This window comes from Acomys minous, assembly GCF_964271855.1.
Source record: "Acomys minous genome assembly, chromosome: 9".
NCBI lineage: Eukaryota > Metazoa > Chordata > Mammalia > Rodentia > Muridae > Acomys > Acomys minous.
In genome coordinates, this window is record NC_140490.1 from 93,901,535 (window position 1) to 93,915,991 (window position 14,457).

Below are 14,457 nucleotides of genomic sequence, written 5' to 3' on the forward strand. Positions count from 1 at the left end.
CCAGACAGATAGCTGGTTCTACAGGTCTGTCCCTTGACACAGAGATACAGATGTAGCAACAGCTATGGGCAGAATCAGTTCTGTGCATCCTCTCGTTCTAAATTCAGCCGGAAGCGTGGAGACTTCCTTCTGCCTCCCACACTTGAGTCGAGAACTCAAAGGTGAACTGTTTTGCCTTAGCTGTTGTCCCCCACCCCTCAACTGTTCAGTGAGGTTATGTTTTTGAAAGTCTTTGGTAAACGCACTGTGTTTTAACTCAAGGAAGAGATGAGTGAGGAGAGTGTTCTAGAACCCACAACTATGCTGCTGCAATGCCTTGGTGAGAGGGCCTGCTCTCCCGTGTCCAGATATTAAATTGTTCTCAGGGGCAGTAGTGTTGGGACTTACTTTTCTCTCTTGTTAAACAGGGTGGAGTGTTGAGAAAGGGGAGAAAAGGAGAATTTTCATTTTCTTGGCTGCATCGTCTTTCAATCTGCTCCTGGTTCAGCTGATGCTCTTTTTAAATAAGGAGGATGGGGTCTCCCCTCCCCCGCACCACTCTTTCATCTCCTGCTCTTAGTATTTTTTTTGGATCGCCCAGTGGTTCAATTTATCGAATGACAACATCTCAGAGACATGGCTCTCAGCCTTGAACCACGTGGTCTTTATATAGTCATTAAAATCCAGTCATTTCTGGACCCTTGTCTTCCTGGCTAAGGCAGGATGGGTAATGAGCATTAACTATTATTGACTGAGTCACCTTCGATAATGAAAAGAATCGCCTGTCTCAGCTACTTTTATCGTTTGTAAAGTTTCTCCACATAGGGCAGAGTCCTTTCAGAGAGAAATTAATTACTCTTCTGCCTATGTCAGGACAGTCAGGACAGCCCATCCAAATCATTGCAAAGCCCAGGCAAGGCCAGGAGCACTTTAGGTGTCTCGCACCTTCCTCCTGTCACGGCATCCTGAAACGAGCCCCCTTTCTAGGGCTTGTCTTGCCTTGAGAAAATTGAATGAACCTTTATCTGGCCAGGTGAGGGATGCCCAAAAGCAGAGAGCAGAGTGAGATTAGCAGCCTGACGGACTTCGGTGGAGAGGCTGCGAGCATACTTATTTACCTCTCGGGTCCAACTAACAGCGATCGAATGCCTGATAGAGCCAGGGGCGCCATCGGCAGCCTAGAGCTTATTAGAAGAAGCCTTCTAGAATCCTGCCGTTCGATATCGCACTCTCAGCTGCAGACAAAATAGAAGATAGCACCGCTGGAATCTGATCAATAAGGGAAAAGAGATTCTGGGATTGCAATTCTCTAGGTTGTACTCGGTTCGGTTTTTGGATTTGTTTTGAGAAGGTGTTAGCAAGGACCAATAAAAATAAAAATAAAAATAAAAATAAAAATAAAAATAAAAAATCATGGAGTAGTGAAGAGTACACTGCTTAGGATAGTGCCATTCCAAAACTTTAACCACTCAAAATAGGAAGTGCTCAGTGATTTTGCTGTTTTAATTAAAGTCCAGTTTGCCTGGCTCTAATTAAGTCAGCCACTCAGTTGATGTTTTGTTTTGTTGTTTTTCTTAAGCGTCCCCATTTGAAGTTGGGGTTGTTTGCTGGGGGTGGGGGTGGGAGGGGGTGGGGGAGGGGGAGGGAGAATTGAAATCTGTTTGCTTTTTTTTTTTTTTAAACAGCCTGAAATACTTACCCTACACCATATCCCCTGCACTTGTATTTTGAGTTAATCAACTTGGGTTTCAAAGGATTGGAACTGGCAGTTAAAGTCCCTTTAAGCAAGCATCTTTCCAACCAGCAGTGTGGTTCCAGGGCCTCTGTCCCCAAGGGTTTCTCCAAAAAGGCTTTCAAATAGGTAGAGTAATCCTTCTCTGCCTCCCACAGAATGCAGGCCTTTATGCTTACTTTCCTTCCTGCTAGAAGAAGGGAGGCACAGTCATTGGGAGATCCCAGGACAGGCTATTTTGCTTAGAAACCCTTCTCCATCTTCCTGTTCACCGCTACAGGGATTTGGAGTACCAACCCAAGGCTGCTGTTTCAGTTCTAAGTGGCTGCAGTAGTTCGCGGGCGGGACTTTTGCCTTCTTGACAGCTGCCCAGAAAAATCTCCTTTGCTTCAGTGAAAGAATTGAAGTCAAGAATTAAATTGAGATCAGTATTAATATGCATCCCACCTGTTAAATGTGCTTGTTGACAGATACTGAAAATGTAACGCTAGGGTAGTATTTGATTCCCTGTTTCCAGCTTAAAGCAATATGAAAAATGCCTGTCTTGGGCCAGCAAGATGGCTTAACGGGGACGGGTGCTCGCCAACAAGCCTGGCACTTGAGCATCATCCCTGGAACTCACATGTGGAAAGAGAAAACCCACTCACCCCTGTCCTCTGACTTCCACATGTGTACTGCGGCATGCCGCCTGCATAAGCGCCCTCTCTCTCTCTCTCTCTTTCTCTATCTTCATGCACTCATGCACCCATGTGTGTGTGCGCGCATACACACACACACACACACACACACACACACACACACACACGAGAGAGAGAGAGAGAGAGAGAGAGAGAGAGAGAGAGAGAGAGAGAGAGAGAATGAATAAGTAAGTAAATAAATAACACCTGTCTTGGAATGCAGGTGCTTTGCAAATATTGTGACTGCTGTTTGGTTTCATTCCAACATAAGCATTATTCTGGCGTCATAACGTGAAAAGCAAGAATTGGCTCCAACACCACTAGCACTTTGAAAAGTTGAGTATAGTGATGCAAGCACACCCACACAATGGTTTCCCTGCCACACTGAAAATGTAGTCCCTCTGGCCTGTGCTTCTAAATTGAGCTCATTAGCCCGGAAGTTACAAAGCGGGTCTGTATCCTCTACCCTTGATAAATGAACATTGCACCCACACTTACATAATTATACCTTCGTGTGTATGGTGCATCTGTCTCATCTCCTTTTAGCATAAGCAAGGCGCCCTGTGCACTGCTGGTGTGCAGCTTGCACATGGCAGAAGAGCGTTCTGTTCTCATTTCTGTGGAGATGAGGCAGTAAATGTAAATATGGGAGATACACCAGATGGAGGAAAATATCCCCACTATTTAGGGCCTAATTGCAACGCTTAGAAGTTTTCCTGGGTGCCGCTTTGGAGGAGTCGATGTGCTCTTGAAATGAGTCAAGGGCGGGGGGAGGCTGGATTTATGGGGTTCAGGAGGCAGAGTCTCCGGACTCAGGAAGAAAAGAGCGGAGTCCCCACATGCCGAAATGCAGTGGCCGTTAATAGAAGACTTCCCTTCCCGGAAATTCGTAGGGAAAATGAAATAGCATATAGGTCTTCACAAATAAAGATCAACGCCAAACAGTAAGAGGAACACATTCTTCCACAGCAATATCAGCTCAGACGTTACCAAGGAAAATTCATAGTGTGGGATTCTTTGTGTTTTGTCCGCTCTCATTGTTATGAAAACAAAACAGAGGCCTGTAACACTGCCTGGAGCATAGATTAGGCACTCTGAAGGCCTTTTCCAAATCGTCTCTATTTCATTAGAAAGTTAATTCGGCTGAAAGCCTAATATTTCTTGATCTGCGAAGAATTACTTAATATTTATGACTAGATCAGTTACTTCCTCATTTGAAAGCACTTTACATGTATTAGCTCCGCAGCTCTTCACTCTTTTTATGTTATTAAATGGAAGGAAACAGAAACATCCACACGGGGCCTGCTGCCACCATCCCTGGTGGCCCTACTGGGTTTTCCTGTACACCTCTCTCACTGAATCCTCCCAACAGCCCATCTTCATGGGAAACAAGTGGCAGTTCACTGTCACTCCTCATGCCTCATACCTTATGCCAGCCTTCTTCCCCCAACAGCCCCTGATGCTCAGTGCTATAAAACAGGTCAATAACAGTTCAACAAATAGCAATTTTCCCTGTGTTGTAACAGATTGAATACGTGTAGATACAGGTAGCAGAAAAGTCATGAGTTGCTTAGTGGAAACTTCATGAGTCCGCTCATAGTTGTAGTCAGGAAGCCTGGCAAGTAAAAAGGTTACAAGGTTTATAGCAGGTAAGGCAAGGCCCTTTCCCATCTTGGCTGCACCGTGTCCTACATGTCTGCCAGAAAGCTTTGAGTGTGGGTGTGCAGTACTCTCTGTACATGGAAATTCTTACCTGCGTTGTCCCTCAAGTAGTGCAGCTGTTTTCTTCAATAGTGTCTTCAGTTGGGGTTCTGAGTTGATTTCTTTCTGGCTGTGCAACCTGGACCAAGTCGTTTTGTACTTCTGAACTTTAATTTATTAATTTAAGATGTGGTCGGTGCCAGCTTCTCAGGCTTGTGTGTACCAGATAATGTGTGTGAAAGCATATTACAGATTATTAAGACTGGACAGATGGATGCATAGTTAATAGATACATACATACATACATACATACATACATACATACATACATACGTAAGACAAGACCAAGACAACTTATAGAGGAAAGAGATTATTCTGGACTTACAGTTTCAGATGGTTAATTGATGACCATCACAGCAGGGAACATGGCAATGAGGCTGCAGCAATAGCTGAAAGCTTCTATCTCTCAGCCCCAAGGCAAAGAAAGAACTAACTGGGAAAGGTGTGGGTGTTTGAAACTTTAAAGCCTGCTCCCATGGTGACATACTTCCTCCAATAAGGCCATGCCTCCTAATCCTTCTCAAAGACTTCCACCAACTGAGGGCCAGGCATTCAAATATATGAGCCTATAGGGAAATCCGTCTCTGCCAGTTCAAGTTAGAAAAGAATACAGCTAAGGATAGCCTATGGGAATAATATATTATAACATGATTGTATAAAACATTAAATGAAAAGAGGATTTTTAAAAATTTATTTATTTATTTATTTATTCATTTTTGGGTTTTTTTTTCTGAGACAGGGTCTTTCTATGTAGCCTTGGCTGTCCTGGACTCGCTTTGTAGACCAGGCTGGCCTCGAACTCACAGCAATCTGCCTGCCTGTGCCTCCCGAGTGCTGGGATTAAAGGTGTGTGCCACCACGACAGGCTAGGATTTTTTTTTTCTTTAACTGAAATTTAGAACTTGTATGTGCGTATTGGATGTATATGTGCACATGTTGGGAGGAGTGCATATGCATCTTCCCTGTCGAGGCCAGAGGTTGACATGAGGTGTCTTCCTCAACCGGCCCACTTTTTTCTGTTTTGTAGACAGAGTCTCTCCCTATACCTGAAGTACACTGATTCTGCTAGGCTGGCTAGCCAGTAAGGCCCAGGGATCTGCCTGTCTCCTCCTCAGCACTAGGGTTACAGCCCACACCTTCATGCAGGGCTTGTTACATGGGACCTGCAGATTCGAACTTCCATCTTCAGCTTGCATGACAAGACAGACTGAGTCATCACACCAGCCCTGAAATTTAGGACTTTTTAAAAAACACACAGTACATAAAATATTTAACTAGAGAAGCACAGGTATCCCCAAAAAGCACCTATCCAGTTCTGAAAAAGAAGAAAGCTTATAATTTATTTACACTATCATATTTCTCCTTAGAGAAAAGACTTGCTTTGCCTAGAAGTTATACCTGGTGCTCAGCACTTATGGGGTCCTTCGGAAAATAATAGCTATGCTGGAAGAAATAATTTTTTTTTATTATTGTAGTACATTAGACACTTTCTAATGTCCATCAGTTAGCTACTCCGTTTTTAGATTTTTCACCAGAGAGCCCCTGCTTATAAATCTTTTACCTGTCCATGATTTCAAATTTTTCTTCCATGGTCTAGAGCAGTGGTTCTCAACCTGTGGGTAACAACCCCCTTGGGGTTGACCGATCCTTTTACAGCAGCGGCGAATCAGATATCCTGCATATCAGATACTCACATCATGATTCCTAGCAGTAGCAGCATCACAGTTATAAAGTAGCAATGGAACTAATTTTATGGTTGGGGCTGTGTTAGGAGCTGTGTTAAAGGGCGGCAGCAGTAGGAAGGCTGAGGACCACTGGCCTAGAGAAAGTCCTCATGTAGAAGCACGGACAGATAATGTGTAACCAAATAGAAGGCTGAGAATAAGCCTCTGACATCCAAGGCTTCCTGCTTCCCAGCTTGAAGTTGACAAGCTGACACCTCAGCCTCAGAGACAGTTTGAGATGCTGACACTGCCCTTGAGCCAAGAAGCCACACTGACCACTCCTAGTGCTAAATGCCTCACACCAAGCACGAGGAGAAAACTGTGCTTTGGAACTCAGACTTAACCCTCAACTGCTGTACACTTTCTTTGGTCAACTCATTACCTTTTCCCAGAATGCACCCTTCTTGAGCGCTGACAACTTTGGGGCTAGAGATGCTGGTGTGGTTGGTGTCTATTGCATCCCCACATTGGTCTTTATATAATCAGAAATAAATGGGAGAATCGCCTCCTGAGATTCGCTCCTTGTATTATACGTCTAGAGATTTGTTGTTGTTGTTGTTCTCTCTCAAGTTCATCAAGGAAGCAAATGAGATGGCCAGAGTTTGTCATGACAGGCCTCAGTCAGACCTAAATACCACCAATCATCTTTCTAGAGAAATTAAAGCCAGGCCTTTCCCCCCCTCTTTTAAGGCAATATAAAAGAGTCTATTTTCAACTGAATAAAGAAATAGGACAGTATTTGAAAACCCCGTTTCAGTGGAACTGACCTTGTGGTTTTCGTTGTGCCTGAGGCTTGCTGACATTGAGCAGCTTGCTCTCAAAGACGCGCACCAGGCTATTTTTCTACTTGTTAAATTTTAGGAATGTTCCTCACTATATTCAGTCCAGTTCTTGAATCCACGGGGTCAGGTTTTTCAGCTGTTATAATCTGACCTTGCTAAAATTTTAAAGGGTAGAAGAATTCTACCCTTCTCCTTTCTCTTTTATCACTAGAAAAGTGATAAAAATAAATAAAAGAGGTTTTTTTTTTTTCAATACAAAGGAAATAGGGCTGATGGCGCACACCTCTCAAAGTTAATCCTGTTATTATATGACTGAATTCCATGTCAGTGAGGATTCTGTCTGGATGCATATGTGTAACAACAGCAACAAAACACCCCCAGATGGCTTACACGGAAAAGGCTGTAACTGAGTCACTTATAGGCAGGGATCTATAGCCAAGAGGTCCTATAGCCAAGGAGGTCTAGCAGCCAGGATCACTAAGCTCTGGTGTTTCTGCCTTCTTGCCACATGCTGGTGTTTAACCAAGTGGTTGTTGCCAATTAAAACCAGGCCATCGAATTCTCTCTCTCTCTCTCTCTCTCTCTCTCTCTCTCTCTCTCTCTCTCTCTCTCTCTCTTTCTCTCTCTTTAAGTCAATTGGAAAGATTCCGTTTTCAACTGAATAAAGAAATAGGACAATATTTGAAAACCCAGTTTTGGTGGAACTGACCTTGGGATTTTTGTCATGCCTGAGGCTCGCTGACAAACACCCACCCCCTCCCTGTGTTCCTTTCTCTGAAGCTCCTTTGGGCTGGCTCCTTTCCCTGATAGGCTTACCCTGCCTGTGGGAGACTCAAGGCCAGCTCCTTTAAGGGTTGAACCTACATCACAGAGAGCTGGTCCTTCGATCTTGAAAGCGTGCTGTCGGTCTTATCAGTTTCTGTCAGCCTGGTTTGCATCAATTGTCTTTCTCTACGCCAGTCACAGAGAGGTGTGTGTGTGTGTGTGTGTGTGTGTGTGTGTGTGTGTGTGTGTGTGTGTCCGTGGCCATTTCTAGGTGTGCTGTGGCAGGGAGGGAGCTCTCCCAAGGGACATTCAGATTCCTCTTGCCAGGAACAGGATTCATTTCTTAGCAGACATCAATAGCCCCAGGGGGCAACTGGATAAAGTCACTTGACTTTCCAATCCTGCCAAATATCCAAGAGAAATCAGTTACATTATAAGGGTATTGATTTGAGTCTTCATACTTAATTTAATGAGCTTTTTAGGCTCCCAGATTTGAAGTAATGGAGTCAAGCCTAAAGAATCCTACCTCTGTCAACTTGGACAAGCTCCATAGCTCTCCTGTCTGGGTGTGACGAATGCCTACCTCACATCATTGTTTCGGAGCACAAATAGAACATTTGTCAATATTTTAGGGATTCTGAAGCTACACATTTGGACTATCTTCAAAATTATTATTATTATTATTTCTAATTTTCTCCTTCATTATGCTTTTTTCAACTGCAACAGAATAAATACATAGAATTTAGCTGTTTTACCAAACCACTTCTGTTTTCCAGTTTGTAAGCCCAAACCAATTCCTCTCCAATGGAGTGGAAATAGTAGTCTTTTTGAATGCCAACAGTTCCTGCCCATGTTATAAGCTGGCTTAGCACCGAGACTCCATGGGGAAGGATTTTTGATGCATAGTCATTCTTAAATACTTTTTTAACACATCAAGATCTTTATGAACTACATGTCTCACAATGTGCAATTATATTTTGGCTACAAGATATCTGTGGGATCTGTATCGTGCCTGATTGGTGTTTGTGTAAAGTGTACATGATATTAAGACAAAGGGGGATTGGATGCCTTCCCCTTTCTCTATTAACCATATCTAATTCCCTGCCAGCATCCTCCTGATAAGCAGGACGTGAGGTATGCACCAGCCAGGCTCCTCAGCTTTGGCCATGTCTTCATCTTCATGCTGAACATCTTTAGGTCACCATTCCCTCTTCTGAGCTTTCCATGACATTGTCCCAGCCTCTGTCAATGAGCGTGAGCCATGCCTCTCTGCTCAGCCCCTAATAGTGCTGGGGTTTCCATTTATTTTATTTCCTATTAAGCTGTTTGTCTGGTGCTAGGCTTTTGAAGCATTTGTAGACTTCGCTTTTGACTCGGCACGTCAGCACACTCCTTTCCAGCTCTCTACCATGCTAAATGCAAGGATTTAAATGAAAAGCAAACCTCACAGGCCATCCACCAATGCATCAAATAAAGCCGTGAGCAAAGTACAGCTGAGGGGAAATGGTAGCTTCCTACCAGAACCCTCCTAAATTGACATCATTCAAGGTGATTGAGGGTTCAGCTAGCTCTTGTTTTCCCAAATTTTCCATGAGAATAAAATGAGGACATAGCGGAATCTCAGAAAGAAAAAACCCCTCTGACAAATGGCTCCGTCCAAGGCTTCTTTTTAACCAGAAGCAAGAAACAAATGTTGAACATATAGTTAACAAATGAGTTGAAATAAAGGAAATGACAGCCTCTGTTTGCAAGAAAGGACTATAATGTATATTTTGGAGAGGCATTACTGGCAAAAAAGAAAACCATTACTTTGCAAAAATCTAGTTCCCTTGCAGCAGTTCACGCTACGATAAAGAGCTGATTGCTGCTTTGCTGAACGAGTTATTAATATTTCTGCTTTCTACTGATCTGAAACATGTTTGTGTCGGTTGCACTTGGGCTTTGACGTAGAATCCATACAATGGCCCCTGTTGCTATAACAGCATGACCCCAAGTGCCTTAAATTCAGAGCAGTGGAGAGAATTCTCTAGTACCTAGAGAGCTGCACAGAGTGCACATCAGCATTCTGCCTTATCCTGCTCTGTGTTTTTCTCCTGTGAAGAGATTTTACAAATAAGTGTGGTCACACCAGGGACAGCTACGACTGTCATTTTTAACAGATGAGGGTTATAGATTATATCAACAAATACGTAATAGGAATACCATAAGCCTATAGTTCTCTGCCACAGGGGCAGATGAGAGATTATTTAATGTGCTATTGGCACCAGGCACAGAGTTAACGAGGCAGAGAAGAGAAGGCGAGGGAGGTAGGGGAGTACGGGGAGACACCTAAGCCTGCAGTACCTGAGCTTGTACCATTCCTGTGGAAACACACCATTTCTTCCTCTCCTGTTTGCTTACCCTTACAATGCTGACACCTGCAACAGTGGGTCCCACAATAAGATGTCACTAAGGAAGCACCAATCGGCCTGACTTTTCCCTTCCAAGAATCTTCCCCATCGACATAAAGGGAAGGTAATGACCATAAAGTTTTGGAAAGATGGCTCTTCAGAGAGGTGGGGGAAAGGACGGGAAGTGGTTTTCCTGAGCCTGTCATCCTCTGCTAATAAAATAGCTCACCCGAAACTTTTGTCAAGAGGGTCAGCAGTGTAGTCACACCCGTCTTTCACTCTTGGAAACTAGAGATAGATGCCAACACTGAACTTGAGAGGCTGACAGCGTGGCTGCTGTGAGAACCAAAATCAGGTGTGCAGCCATGAAGGTGCCCAGCGCTTACCTCACAGCTCACGCGGGAGGCGGGGAAGGGAGAGCAGGCTCAGTCAAGAGGAGATGGACAGCATAAGTGACCGGAAGCTGACTCAGAGGAAGCAGAAGTTTCTGGCGTCCGGGCGGTCGGGGCTCAGTCAGTGCCCACACAGAAGCAGGAGCCACAGGGCCAGGCTGCTGGGAGGTAGTCCGCAGCGGAGGCTTGGCTGTGCTCGGTTTGCTTGATTCCATTGTTGGACAGGTCTTAACGAAGGCTGCCCAAGGAGCTGCCAAGATCACTGGCTAAGGCCGAGGCAGCCTCTGATGAAGCGTCCTTTTTTTTCCTCCTGCCTTTGAACCTGTTTTGTGTTGCTTTAAGAGCGCTGTCATCTGGGAGAAGGGATACATGTCATCCTTGCTTTAGCTTTCATTCTGAACCTTTCATATGCCTTCCTGGCCAATCTCCGAGCACCCTGGAGTGTTAATATCGTACTAGCAAGAGAAAAACAAGGGAAAGGTTTTTTTTTTCCTTTTCAGGTATATAATAAGACAGAAATTTTCATCACATATAGAATCTGACTGAAGTTTCCTTAGCAAACTAGCTACACCATATCAGCTGCCCCCCCCCCCCGAAGGTTTCCAGAGCCTAATTGGAATGGCTGGGTAGATGGAAGTGTCAACACCCTGCTCTGTTGACTACCTACCATCGGATTCTCAATCCCAGGTGACTGTTTCCTCTGAAGGCATTTATGGAAAGGACCATGTCTATAGCAATCATTATTCCATAAACATCAATTAAGAGCAAAGCCGATCCCTACCCCAGGCCTTGTATGCCTTAGACGACCCATAACTATCTTTGGATGAATGCCAGGGTACCAGGGAGGTAGTTCCTCATGCTCTAAACTTTCCCCAGACCTTAAACCTCTGACTGAAAGAAAGAAAAATCATTTGGCAATATGAGAAACATGGTCCCGAGTGGGATAGGAAATGCCGTGGTGCCCAACGGAAGCCTCTGAGTCTGTGTTGTTGGAAGAAATTCCAGGGCACGAGGGAGCCAGCCTGGCCACATCTGCACAGGGAGTAGCTCTCACAGCAGAGGGACAAAGGCAGACACTTTCTATCATGTATGTCTGCTGGAGGAGGGGAGGGGAGGGGAGAGGAGGGGAGGAAGCATGGGTCCTAGAAGATGGAGAACCTTGAGGCCACTGTGAAGACTTTGATTTTCTCCTCAGATAAGGCAAGCTGAGGGGCGCAGCCCAGCTTTCGCTTTAAACAGGTCCTTTTGGCTCCTGTATTGTGAATATAAACTAAGGGGAAAATGGCGGAAGTGAGGAACCTAGCTAGTATGTTAAAGGATGATGTGGTGAAAAGAGGTGGTGAGAGCTGAGTTAATAGGTGCAGGAAGATTTGCTGCTGCACATAAAATGTGAGAACAGGACTAAGAATTTGGGGGCTGCCTCTCTCTGATAGAGAGGAGAGGAGAGGTTGGGCCATTCCAGGTCGAGATGCCACCTGAGTGTCTGAGTCGAGGTGTGGAGTCAGCTGCTGGATATCCAAGTTTGGAATTCTGGGAGAGAGGTCTGGACTGAAGATAGAATCGTGGAAATTAGGACCAGGAACAACCTCCTAATATAGCCAGAAAGGATAGAAGAATCCACACTTTAGTGGTCCAGGGATGGGCAGCTGATGGGAACCAACACGAGGCTAAGAAATAGAAAGGGTGATAAAATGCATCAAGTAGGTCAAGGAAACTAGAAAGTTCTTTTGACTTCTGTAGAGCAGCCTCAGGGGGAGACTCTGCTTAAAGAACAAGAAAGTGAGCTGGCCATGAGTAAAACAGGACTGATCTGCTCTGTGATGGAAGGTTTTTAGCTATTTTTTTTTTTAAAGAATGTTCCAGTAGGGAAGGCCTAATGGATGATGAGAGGGGCAATTTACTGTAAGCCACCAGGCTGCTATCAGTTGAGTGGAGGAGAAAGCCATCTCCAGGAGGGAAATCTCTTCTATTTTGTGACTAGATTTGAATGCAGTTGTGTCATGCTAATATTTTCTGGGGTGACGTCATGGTAACCAAGGTACAAGACGGTATTGCGATCTAGACATACACCTTAAGGACACATGCCAGAATCAGGTGGAAGTTCTGAACCAACAGAAAATTACACACCTTCTTTTCTCTCTCTCTCTCTCTCTCTCTCTCTCTCTCTCTCTCTCTCTCTCTCTCTCCCTCCCTCCCTCCCTCTCTCCCTCTTTATTTTCTTTTCTTTTCTTTCTTTTCTTTCTTGCTCTTTTTCAATTTTTCAATTTCAGTCTCTATGTGACCCTAAGACCCTATATTGACCAGGCTGACCTTGAACTCCCAGAGATCCCCCTGCCTCTGCCTCCTGAGTCCTAGGATTAAAGTAACATGCACCACCAGACCCAGCCTAATTACATTCCTTCTAATGGGTGTTAACTACATCATCAAAGAAGTAGAATTATGTTGTTGATGTCGTCACAATGATAAGACTACTATGGGATGGTCAACTGGCTCAGAAGGTAAAGGCAGTTGGTGACAAATGTCAAGACCTGACTTCAGTCCCCAGATCCCATAATCCATGGGTTGTCCTCTGACCTCCATACTTGTGCAGATAGATAAAGGAAAGATAGATAGATAGATAGATAGATAGATAGATAGATAGATAGATAGATAGATAGATAATAAATAGATAGATAGATAGATAGATAAAAAAATGGAAGACTACAATATGTTTACTTAAAACCTAGTTATTTAGACTTCATACTAATTCCAGCCCAGATAAACTAAACCAGCTTTTAAGATCATTGTGGACAGGGGTTTGAGAGAACACTGACTAGCAAATGAAACAGCAAAGGGCTGAGGGACGTTCTTTTGCAGAACTATCTCCAAGTCCTACAACAGCCTCTGGTACAGAGGTGAAATGGCGAGTGTTCCTTCCTGCTGCAGCAAAGCTAGCATGCTTTGGTCAGTCTTCTTTTAACAACCTCGCTGAATTTACTCTCTGACGCAGCTTACTAGAAGGACGCTGGCCGTGACTTGGTTTACTAACCTCGCAAGTGGCAGTAGTAAAAATGGACTGATGCAAATAGCAGTGCTGACTTTTTCTAGTACCGTCTACCAAGAACTCCATTTATTCCCTAGACATCTAGGGGCCTCCTATGTTCTAGGCCTCTGAAAATATAGCTTGGGGGGGGTGGAGTGGGGTGGGGGTGGGGTGCAGAAATCCCTCTCTCGTTTAGCCTGACTGATGAGTGGACCTGGGTAAAATAAGTAAAGCAAGAGCTGCTCTTTTGCAGATGGAGAAATTTTAAAAGTTCGTTAATACCTAGCTATAGGGGATGGGGAGGCGCCTCTGTGGTTAGGAGCATGTCCTGTTCTGGCAGAGGATGCCAGCACCCATGTCAGATTACTCACAACCGCACCACGGAATCTGATGTTCTCTTCTGGCCTTTGAGGGCACTGAGCTCACGTACACAAGCACACACACACGATCACATAATTTAAATTTTTTTTTAAAAACATAGCTTTAAGTCATCAATTTTCTAGAACACCTCTCACCCCAACTTCAATGTTGTTATCACTGGTATTTTCTTTTCTTTCTCAAAGCTTTTAAATCTCAGCACATGTTGTACGCTGCAGAAGTATCTTTATTCATGGAATGAATTTCCATAGTAAAAGTTCAACTGCATTTAGCCTTGTGCTCCTGTGTCTGGGGCCATGTCATATTAGGAATTCATCTGGCATAGCTCACCTACCTGAACAGGCTGGCAATTATTTATTGCCAAAAAAAATGACTTGGCTAAAAGGAATGTATCTGCTTTTTATTTTTAAAAAAAATCTTTCCAAGAAAGCTAAGGAACGTCCTTTAATTTAAACCATGTTTTAAGATCAGATTCTTTTTTGCCATTTAGAACAACTCACACAACTGCTAGGAATTTTGAAGCTTTTAACTCCCTCTGAATCTAAGACTGTTTCTGGATTTAAAAAAAAAAAAAAAAAGCTAGCTATTGTAGCAGCTACAAAAGGTAGAAACATGCATGAACTCTTCAGTATATACGAAGAAGAGTGAGAGATTTCCTCCCTCCATCAGGAGAATACATTTGCAAAATAAGTGTTATGCGCAATACTCTCCGCCTTACTTAGCTCTGGTAAAATTATGGTTGAAAGATACTGTCATGTGACAGTACACCAAGTGGGCCTTGCCCTACGGACTCTAAATACCTCGCTCTCTGAAGAGAAGCTGCAGATACAGGAGGCTGCTACCTGCTCGGGGTTT

General features: G+C 44.1%; 1 protein-coding gene across 25 annotated transcripts in view; it reads left to right on the forward strand.

Annotated features, from left to right (window-relative positions):
• Positions 1-14,457, forward strand: part of ANKS1B (ankyrin repeat and sterile alpha motif domain containing 1B) — a 999,563-nt gene that overhangs the window by 924,980 nt on the left and 60,126 nt on the right. The window lies entirely within an intron of this gene.